Consider the following 10,621-nt stretch of genomic DNA (forward strand, 5'->3'; position numbering starts at 1 on the left):
AACCAGGATACTGAAAGTATTAATTCAATAGACAATTTAACAAGTACTTATTTAGTTACAAATGTTAGAGTGGTTAACCTGGGATTTGAAAACTTAAGGTAGAGAGTAATAACTTTGTTATTGGAGATCTTGTCTAAAAGCAATAAAGACTGTTGCTATTTTAAATCTCCAGCTACTTCACTCTTTACATTTGCAAAATCTGTAATAAAATTTTGGTACTTCCTTTGAAAGTATAGAGGAAAACTCTGTTTCATTAGTCTATAGCTTCAAGATTATTCTAATCACCATAGTTCCAGCCAAGGTTACAAATGCTCCTGAATCTTGGCCAGCCCTCGCCAGCCACAGAAAGCTTTAGAGGTTAGCATATACCTGCATTCATGTATCATTGTCCAAAGAACCATCTTGATTAAAGAAGATAATCCCTCTTAACTGAATTTGAAGACTGGGGAGAGTTGGAATACAGGTTGATGAGTGGTGATATTTCTCTCTACCTGAAGGAATTGAAACCATCCTGGAGATCAACTTGGCAATGGATATTATAGCAAAATATAGCTAAATCTCTTGGGTTTCCATTTGCTTTAACTGGGAAATGGAGTTGATGATTTTACCTAGGAGAATTATTATGAGTCTTAAACTAAATGTGAAAATACCTGTCAAATGCATATTAAGGTGGGCGTCCAAAAAGTGTTAGCTTTCCTCCATTCTTAGTAAAGCAGATTGTTTCATATCAACATGCTCTATAATATACATTGTATTTTGCATTTGAGCTGGAAATACTGAGCAAAACATACATTACTTTGCAAGTTTTATGACGTGCCTATTAAGACAGGTAGCATTTTACTTTGGCATGTGTTTCTGATTTAATTCCTCAATGCCCATTTTACTCCACCTCATAAATGAACACTGGTGACCAAAAACCTTCTGGAGCAATTTGTAAACTAAATTAACTAATTTGCTAATTTTAAACAAAGTTTCAAATAAAATCCCTTAAGTTTCTCCATCCATGGATCATGATGTGAATCATTGATGGGACTGCCAATCTCTTTCTGCCTGTTCTAGCTATGCTGAGTGGTTGACCATCTTCAAAAGTTAAAACACCTAAAAGCAAGTGGAAAATTCAGGAGACTTATTTCACACAAAGATGGGGAATACATTGCTAGCTTAGATCACTGGAGCAGATAATATAATATAGTCCAGCAGCACAAAGTGTATTTCTAAAGGAGGGTGGCAATGAGGAGTTCCACCAGAGAAGCGGTACCAGTGGCTTGGCGGATGTCAGATAAACCCAGATGAGGAACGTGTGTTTTTTAATGCTCACATGGGCCTGTCCCACACCTCTGTCTTGGTATTTTTTATGTCCTTAGGATCTTTTTAATTTTGTGGAAACGAATATAACTGTGACTAGCTTCGCAAAAATTGTGCTCTATACCATAATGCGTGCTATAAACCATGCGGGATCTTAAAGTGCATAATCGGGCTGCAGATGGCACTGTTAATTTCTATTACAGGCTCTAAAACCACAAGGGAGATAGTGTTTGCCTCACTGCCTAGCTGTTCTACAAGAATGATTTTTGATAATTTCCCTTACTGCACAGCTTTTCTGCAAAGTGTTTGTCTTTTAGAAAGGCCGAGGCGAACTTACTGGCTTTTCAAGGATCTGTGCAAAACTGCTAAGCTGCTCTGGGCCCTGCCCGCTGCACTCCCCAGTTTGCCAGCTTTATTTCAGATGGTCCAGGTGCCTGTTAACTCGGAATGAAACGAGCCTTCTTCTGGGCTTTGGGAGTTTATGAAAACATCAACTACCCGCTTCAGCGGAATGTAGAGCATAATATAAAATTCTATCCATGAAGATTCTTTTGAGATTGACGGAGATAAATAAGAAGTTAAATATCAGAAAATATATGTATGTATACACATATGCAAGCAGGTTTTGCTGTGTTTTGCCACACGCTTCTGTATTCTTCAATGGAATTTTACCTGGAAGTATCCCCTCTATCTCATTTCACCCAATGAGACATGCATTTCATTCTGTTTTTATTTTGGGGTTTCTGAGGCTTTGAAACCTCCCACTGCCTGTCAAATTCAAGAAACCCTCCTAGCCAACCTCTCGAATGAATCATTGGCAGAGCGTAGGTTTCGGAATCGGAAGAGAGGCTTTGCTTCTTAGAGGGATCACTTAATAAGTATATGATATATAGTCCCCCTAAGCTTTTTTCATCTTTTCTTTTTTACCTAAGGTAGCTAATTATTGGTGTCATGGGTTTTAACGGAAGAATGAATGTCAAGTGCTAAGCATAGTGCAAAGCATGTGCTAAGTGCACAATGACTTTGACTAAGTCTCCCTTTGTATGTTTCTTTCAAGCATGTTTAGGCAACCTACAAAAGTTACCTTGCCCCAAATTGGTCAATATTCTAAGACTGAATCTTCTCATATCGTAAGCTGAACAAAACTAAAATATTTTGAGTAAGGCTTTGTAAATGACAGGTGCACTGTCAGTAGCTTTATCCCTCACTCTTACTGACTGAATCTGTTATGATATGTCATTAGATGATACCAGATAAAATTATAGGTACAGGTTTTTAAATTATTCTGTTTTCCCATAAAATAATATTGCATAGATTCATAATATGCCTGTTTTAGCTCAGTTTTCCATGCTTAATTTCAAGTAGTCATCATACGAAGAAGCCACTGCTCTCTCTGCTTTCTTGACATTCAGGTCCATAATTACAATTTCCATTGAACAGCTCACCTTGATGTACAATAAACAGTGTAAACTCAATATATTTAAAACTTCACTTACTAACCTGGCCGACTTCCTCACTTATCTACTGGCTAATGGCATTCTGTTCAACAGATTCATCATCCAAATTCATGAAGCCAAAGCTGTACTGGGTGTGGGAGACATAAAATGAACAGGGTAAAAACTGTCCCTGCCCTCAAAGAACTCATATTCTAAAGGGAGAGACAAGTTAAGGTGAACAAACCGGCAACTCAGAGTAATCAGTAACCCAGCCGGAGCAAGATATTTCTAAGCTTGATTGAGATATAATTTACATACTATGAAGTTTACCTTTCTAAAGTGAGCAACTCAATAGTATTTAGTATATCACAGACTTATACATAACTGTAATCAAGTTTTAGTGCTTTGGTATCACTCCCCATTGACCACCTCACCCTAGGCAATCCCCTATCTTCTTTCTGTCTCTATAAATGCTTCGATTCTGTACACTTATTACAAATAAGATTATGAAAATGTGGTATTTTGTGACTAGCTTTTATTGCACAGCATGTTTTCAAGGTTTATTCATTATGTCATTCCATGTATTATCAAATAATTTTTCATGAAATGAATATATCAGATATTTGATACAGCAATTCTGAATTTCCTGAATCAAACTGAACACTGAAGAGAATGTGTACTTTCGTTTTAATCTTCACCTGAGGATATGTTTTTATTTATTTCAGAGAGAGAGGAAGGGAGAGAGAGAGAGAAAGAGAGACTGGAGGGAGGAACATCAATGTGAGAGAGAAACAGGGATACATCAATTGTTTGCCTCCGGTATGCTCCCTGAATGGGGATCAAACCTGAACCTTGCATATGTGACCTGAATGGAAATGGAACCTGGGACCCTTTGGTGCAAGAGGCAATGCTCCAACTGAGCCACACTGGCCAGGGCGAGGATATGTACTTTTGATAGAATATATTCACTGTTTTTCTTTTAACTGCCCAATAAATTCCCTTTCTTAAAGTTTAAGATACCTTGTCAAGGATTTAAAAGATTATTAGTACACATTGCTGTTGGGTATAGAACTTGACACATACCTTTGAGAGGAAGTTTGATAGTACAAACCACATTATTGAATGTTCTTAATATTTTTACATACTTTTTAAGTTATCTTAAACTTATAAAAAATATGTACAAAAATATTTCTGGTCATGTGGTTGGAAAGGGTTTATAGTAGGGAAGGCCAACCCCCAACAAAATCAGATTGCTTACAAAAGCACAAACATGTAGTCGTATCAATGAATATGCTTAAATAATAAAAATGACAAGGTAGATCTCGGTTTTTTTTTACTTGGAAAGATTCAAATAATGTCAGAGGCCAAGCATGCAGCTTATGCTCACAGTAAAATCATATTAAAAGCAGATGGATGTCTTTATCTAGCTAGCCAGTTGGCGAGCTGTGTCCTTATGCATAAATGGAAGGTTGGTCCGTGGACGTGGGGTGAGTGGTGCTCGGTGCACGGGAGAAGCAAGGCGGGCTCCCGTGCGCTAACCAGCAGGCTCCGTCTGGCGTAGGCATCGAGGGCTGAAAGGCAGGGCCTTGGGTCTCTAGGGGTGAAGGTCAGGGGACTGTACCTTAGGCACATATCCTTTGTCCCCTCTCCTGCCCCCCACACCTACAGCCAGCTGAAAGGCTGTCAGAGAGCACAGCCCTGGATGAAAGAACGGAAGAGGGTAAGGAAGTAAATAAATAATAACTACAATTTTTGAACGTATAGTCGGCGGGGATAGTAAAGGCTAGGGAGCAAGTGACAAAAATAACTGGGCCCTTGTGCATTGTTTGGCTGGATGGGTGACTCAGGCGATGGAGGGCCAAGGCGAGTTGTCTGCAAGCCCAGCGTCCCTGGGAGCCTTTGCTGATTCTTGCTGCTGGGGGAGCAGACACATAGCAACTGGCCTGGTTGACGCAGGAAGAAAACGCTCTCACCAGGAGGCTCGGGAAGCAAAAGGGGAGACTCCGCCTCGCCCCGCAGCACGAGATGAAGGGGGGCTGTCCTGAGGCTGCAGCCCCCAGCCACCCTGCCGGGAGGCATAGCATGATTCCCACTTTACAGACGGCCGAGCTTGGTAGGGAGATTTGTCCAAAGCCACAGAAACAGAGGCAGGAACAGAGTTTGAGGTTCTTCACTAAACAACGAGAGGGAGAGACGACTGGTACTAAGGTAATGTTCCCAACTAAAGAGCACTTTTTAAATGTGCGTGCCCAGGGTACCTATCGTAAGTGAATCTGTATGTTATTTATCATGACTTTTCCTTGATTATGCAAATGTATTTTAAAATATTTAAGGTAAACTTAGTGCTTGTGGTTCAGAGGTTAAATGTGCACACAATATGTCCACCTGCAAAATGCTAAACAGATTCTTTGAGAAACATATTCTTGAAACTGAGATGTATGCAATGGATGGGGTGCTATAAATTGACCAAGTTCAGAACATTTTTCTCAGCCTGCTACTTAAATGCGCCCCAACCCTGCCCTGCCCTATGTCTAGAGTGGGTGTAGAACAAAGAGTCGAAACTGTCATTTCTCAATGCGTCTTTAGGCCATTTCCGAATACTCACAGCCCAAGAAAGCGCTGAGGATTCTGGCCATCTTCTCAAGCAATTCCCAAGGACTTCACCTTCTAGCCTGCCGCTCCACCCACGAGCATCCCACTTCAGGCGCAGGGCTTTGCATCTTGGCTTGTCCTTCTCAAGACCTATTTAGAACTTAATTAGTTACATTCTGCCTAAATCCTAACCGTAATGCCATCTTGCATGCAGATAGTCTTATATGCAGATCAAGCTTTCCACCATGATATCTGCATTATAACCTCTGCGCATGAAACTTCCCAAAGTTCCCAGATACTCACTCTATCTTCCTCCTTCCTTCCTTCCTTCCTTCCTTCCTTCCTTCCTTCCTTCCTTCCTTCCTTCCTTCCTTCCTTCCTTCCTTCCTTCCTTCCTTCCTTCCCTCCTTCCCTCTTCCCTCCCTCCCTCCCTCCCTCCCTCCCTCCCTCCCTCCCTCCCTCTCTCCCTCCCTCCCTCCTTTCCTCTCTCTCTCATTTACATGTAACATTCTATGTTACCAGTTCTTCCGCTAAAACTTTCTTACCCTATTTCTCTGCCTAGAAAACTTATACAGTCCTTTCATATATCAGTTGCTCTCTGAAACTGATTTTAACCTCTCCATATTTTGTTTCATTTCTAAATAATATTTACATTGTATTTTTTGCATGCACTACCCTCCACTACACAAACTTCCCTTGCTGGTATGCTATTGAAAGCAATATGTCATGCCTTACATATTTATATAACCAACACACTGGCTAGGAAAGTGTATAACAAATAGTAACTATTCAGTGAACTCTAATGAATAGTGACTGTCAGTCAATCATGAGCAATTACCATTATTAGACTCACACCAAAAAAGACAAACATATCTTTTTTTTTTTTCCACTTTATTTTTTGTTGTTGTTTTTCATGCTGTCTTTTTTTTTTTATTTCCAAATTACATGTATCTCTGTATTGACCTAAATATTCAGATCATATAACTCCAGAGAAAGACTCATATTTGCAATCCAAAGAAAATAGTCCGAGTACACTGATACATGCTTAAGAATATACAAAAATGAGAGAATAGCCTGAAAAACGAAAAAAGAATACTTCTCACCAAGTGTCCTCTGTGCAAGACATACTGAATTGTAATTCTGAAGGGCCAGCATATTTCCTACATGAATGATACAGTGTTATGGTCGACTTTGATTCCTCAATGAGTTATAAGGAGCTTACCATTGAAAATTATAACTTAATTTCACAATTATATGCGTAGCAATTAATGTTATGAAAGGCACAAAGTCCCTTTGTACACATACCACTGATGAGTAATTTATACTTTTCTGAGTGTTTTTTATTGATGGTTCTTAAATGAGATGGTCTGTCTGAGGGAGATAAACAGAAACCAGCCATCATCCTAATCGGGATCTCAAGGAACAAGTATAAAAACCGTGCTGGCCAGAGCTTTTCGCAGCGCCCTGAAGCCCGTGGGCTGCTGAAATGTTTGCTCCCGGCAGGAACGGAAGCATTTGTAACGAGCCCACTTGATAACACATTAGGGCCGCGGGATCTTCACTGCTGGCTGTGCGCCTGGAAGAGCAAAGGCCACTGGCAAGAGGGACACCTGGTCAGGCAGCTTGCCCCCTTCCCGCAAACGGAGACAGGAGAAGCGGCAAACGCAAGAATGAAGCACGCACCTGAGAAAGGACCATAAAAATTAAACAGCCGCTAGAAAAGTCAAAGGCTTGATGGCATTCTGGTTGTAAGGCAGGCAGAGAGTGTATTAGCTGCTCACACTGTCATGACAAAATACCACAGACGAGGTGACTTCAACAACAGAAATATATTCCTCATGGTCCCAGAGGCCGGGAAGTACAATATCAGGCACCAGTCAGCTCGGCCCCTGGCCTGCAGACTGCGCCCTCTGACTGCGCTCCCATGGCTTCCTCCTGTGCACGTGCAAAGAAGACCAAGTTCTGTGGAATTTCTTCTTATAAAGATGCTAATCAAATCAAATTGGGGTACTGCTCTTATGACCTTATTTAACTTTAATTAGTTTCCTAAAAGCCCTCTCTCCAATCAAATACAGCCATATTGGGGTGAGAGCTCCAACATATGAATTTTGTCTTTTGAGAAACATAAACATTCAGTCCATTACATGAAGAACTTCTTGTCTTATTGCCTCGGAAAGATCAAAGCCCGTCCCTTTGGAGCAGAAGCAAGCAGATGCTAAAGCTAGATTAATTTTTTTAAGTTATTGCATAGTGATACTGTATCCTTAAATCAGGAGGCAGAGAATGATTTGGTTTTTCTAATTGTAGAGATGTTTAAGATTGGTATAAGAGAGCAAGATTGTATAACTTGACAAATTGTATTTCTTTTTTCTCTGTCTTTGATGATTTTGTTGGTGAAAAAAATTTACAGCAAAATGGTTTCAATTTGTAGTTCTTTCAACATTTGTAAAGCTGAATATTTACCTATATTTTATTTATATGAATTACGCATTTAAATTTATAAGGAAAATGTTCATCTGTTTATGTATTTTATTATATAACTATCAGAAACTAAAAGGCAGCCAAAAGCAAATACAAACTCTTTTCAATATTATGGATACTATCTGAGAGGATTTTATTTCTTACATGCTTTTTTAACTCTTCTAGTTTCACCGCCCCGGTATCTGGGCCGTCATTCTGAGAGGGGTAAGCCTAAGAATGAGTGACCCTGGTAAATTGGAAATAGAGATATAAGCAAGGGAAAGCCAGTGTGGCAGGCTGCGCTGTGTTCCTCTCAAAGATACACACCAGTCCTATCCCCCGGTGCGTGTGCGTATGACCTAGGTCTTCGCAGAGGGACTCAATCTAAGATGAAGCCATACTGACTTAGGCTGAGCCCGGCAACGCCAAGAACGCTGAGAAAATAAACTTATGCTGTTTTAAGCCATCCGGTGTGTGATACTTTTCTATGGCAGCCCTAGGAAACTGAAACAGTCATAGTCTAAATAATTAATAAAGATGGCTTTTGACTATTTATGGAACAGGAAGAGAGGAAGAAAGCAAACTAATATTTATTGAGTCTGTATTGCAGCCTTTGCCCTAATAACTTTTAAATGTATCTCATTAAGATTTTACAAATTGAGTGAAATAGATATGATTCCCATTTTCAGATTATCAGAATTAAGGCTTTTAAAAGTCTGCTAACCTGCTTTCTTATGAGAACATGTGTAGTATTTCTTAGATTACTCCAAGGCCAATAACAATACAGTTTTGTTGTTTGTTTATTTTTATAAATATTTATTGAGCATCAATACTCTTTCAGGCACTGATCTAGACACTGTAGACTGTGGATAAAGCCATTTTCAAAATAAACAAAAATCTCTTCCCTGGAGGAGCTTCAATATAAGGAAAGCAGGAAATTAATAAAGAATAAATAAGTAAAATGTACAGTATGACAGTGGACAGTGGTGATAGGAGTAGTGTTTGCAGAAAGGCATGAAAGACAAGAGGGAGGAAATTGTGTGGAGAAGTGGGCGCAAGCATTTCAGCAAGTGAGAGGCTGCACGGCATGTGGCACGTGTGAGTCATGGGCTGGGCAGCGTTTTAGCTGGAGCAGGTAAGAACAGAGGGGAGAAAAACTAAAAGGACCCGGTTAGGGTTGGGCCTGCAGGGAGTAATTGTGAAGATGCCGCCTTTATTGAGAATGAGGGGGGTGCTGTTAGAGAGTGTAATCAGAGGAGCAGTGTGCTGTTACTCACCGAGTCATAGATAACTTATCTAGACTGGGTCTGTTTAGTAACCTATATCCTCTTTTAGTTGATAAATCAAATCCATAGCCTTAATTCAAGTCTTCAACTGAATAATTTTAAACAGAAGTTTCTGATCCTGATTTCAAGTTACATGCAGTTATTACATTGAGCAATGGAAATGGACAAGTGAGACTAAGTCTTCTATGTTCATATCTGCAATAGCAAGGGAATAGATGATAGATGATGATGATGATAGATAGATAGATGATAGATGGATAGATGATAGATGATAGATAGATAGATAGATGATGATGATGATGAAGAAGATAGATAGATAGATAGATAGATAGATAGATAGATAGATAGATAGATAGATAATGATGATAGATAGATGATGATAGATAGATAGATAGATAGATAGATAGATGATAGATAGATGATAGATAGATAGATAGATAGATAGATAGATAGATAGATAGATAGATAGATGATAGGTGATTGATAGGTAGAGAGAGATGATAGATGATGATGATAGATGATAGATAGATAGATAGATAGATAGATAGATAGATAGATAGATAGATAGATGATAGATAGATAGATGATAGATAGATGATAGATAGATAGATGATAGATAGATAGATAGATAGATAGATAGATAGATAGATAGATAGATAGATAGATGATAGATAGATAGATAGATATAGATAGATAGATAGATGATAGATAGATAGATGATGATAGATAGATAGATAGATAGATAGATGATAGATAGATAGATGATAGATAGATGATAGATAGATAGATAGATGATAGATAGATGATAGATAGATAGATGATAGATAGATAGATAGATAGATAGATAGATAGATGATAGATAGATAGATAGATGATAGATAGATAGATGATGATAGATAGATGATAGATAGATAGATGATAGATAGATAGATAGATAGATAGATAGATATAGATAGATAGATAGATAGATAGATAGATAGATAGATAGATGATAGATAGATGATAGATAGATGATTGATAGATTGATGATAGATGATGATAGATGATGATAGACAGATTATAGATAGATGATAGATAGAAAGATGATTATAAATAGATAGATAGATAGATAGATAGATAGATAGATAGATAGATAGATAATAGATAGATAATAGATAGATAGATAGATAGATAGATGATAGATAGATAGATAGATAGATAGATAGATAGATAGATAGATAGATAGATAGATAGATAGATAGATATAACAGATAGACAGACAAAAAAACATGCATATTTCGTCTTATCAGGTAAGCAGTTAGGTTGGGAAGAAATAGAATCTTGTGTCACATCCCAGAGTGTTGGTCTTGTTCCTTTTTTTGTTTTTAACTGCTCAGCATTTATTTCACGTTTTCTTGCTCTTTACCACCGTGGATACTGGGTATAGTGGGAGTGATAAATTGTTTCATTTAGACAAGGAGGCACTGTATCCAATTCCCTTGAAGAGGAATATGCATCCCATAAATATCCCGGGTTTGAAGCTGGGTGCAGTAACAGATTAGT

The sequence above is a fragment of the Miniopterus schreibersii genome (genome assembly GCF_964146895.1).
Source record: "Miniopterus schreibersii genome assembly, chromosome: 11".
NCBI lineage: Eukaryota > Metazoa > Chordata > Mammalia > Chiroptera > Miniopteridae > Miniopterus > Miniopterus schreibersii.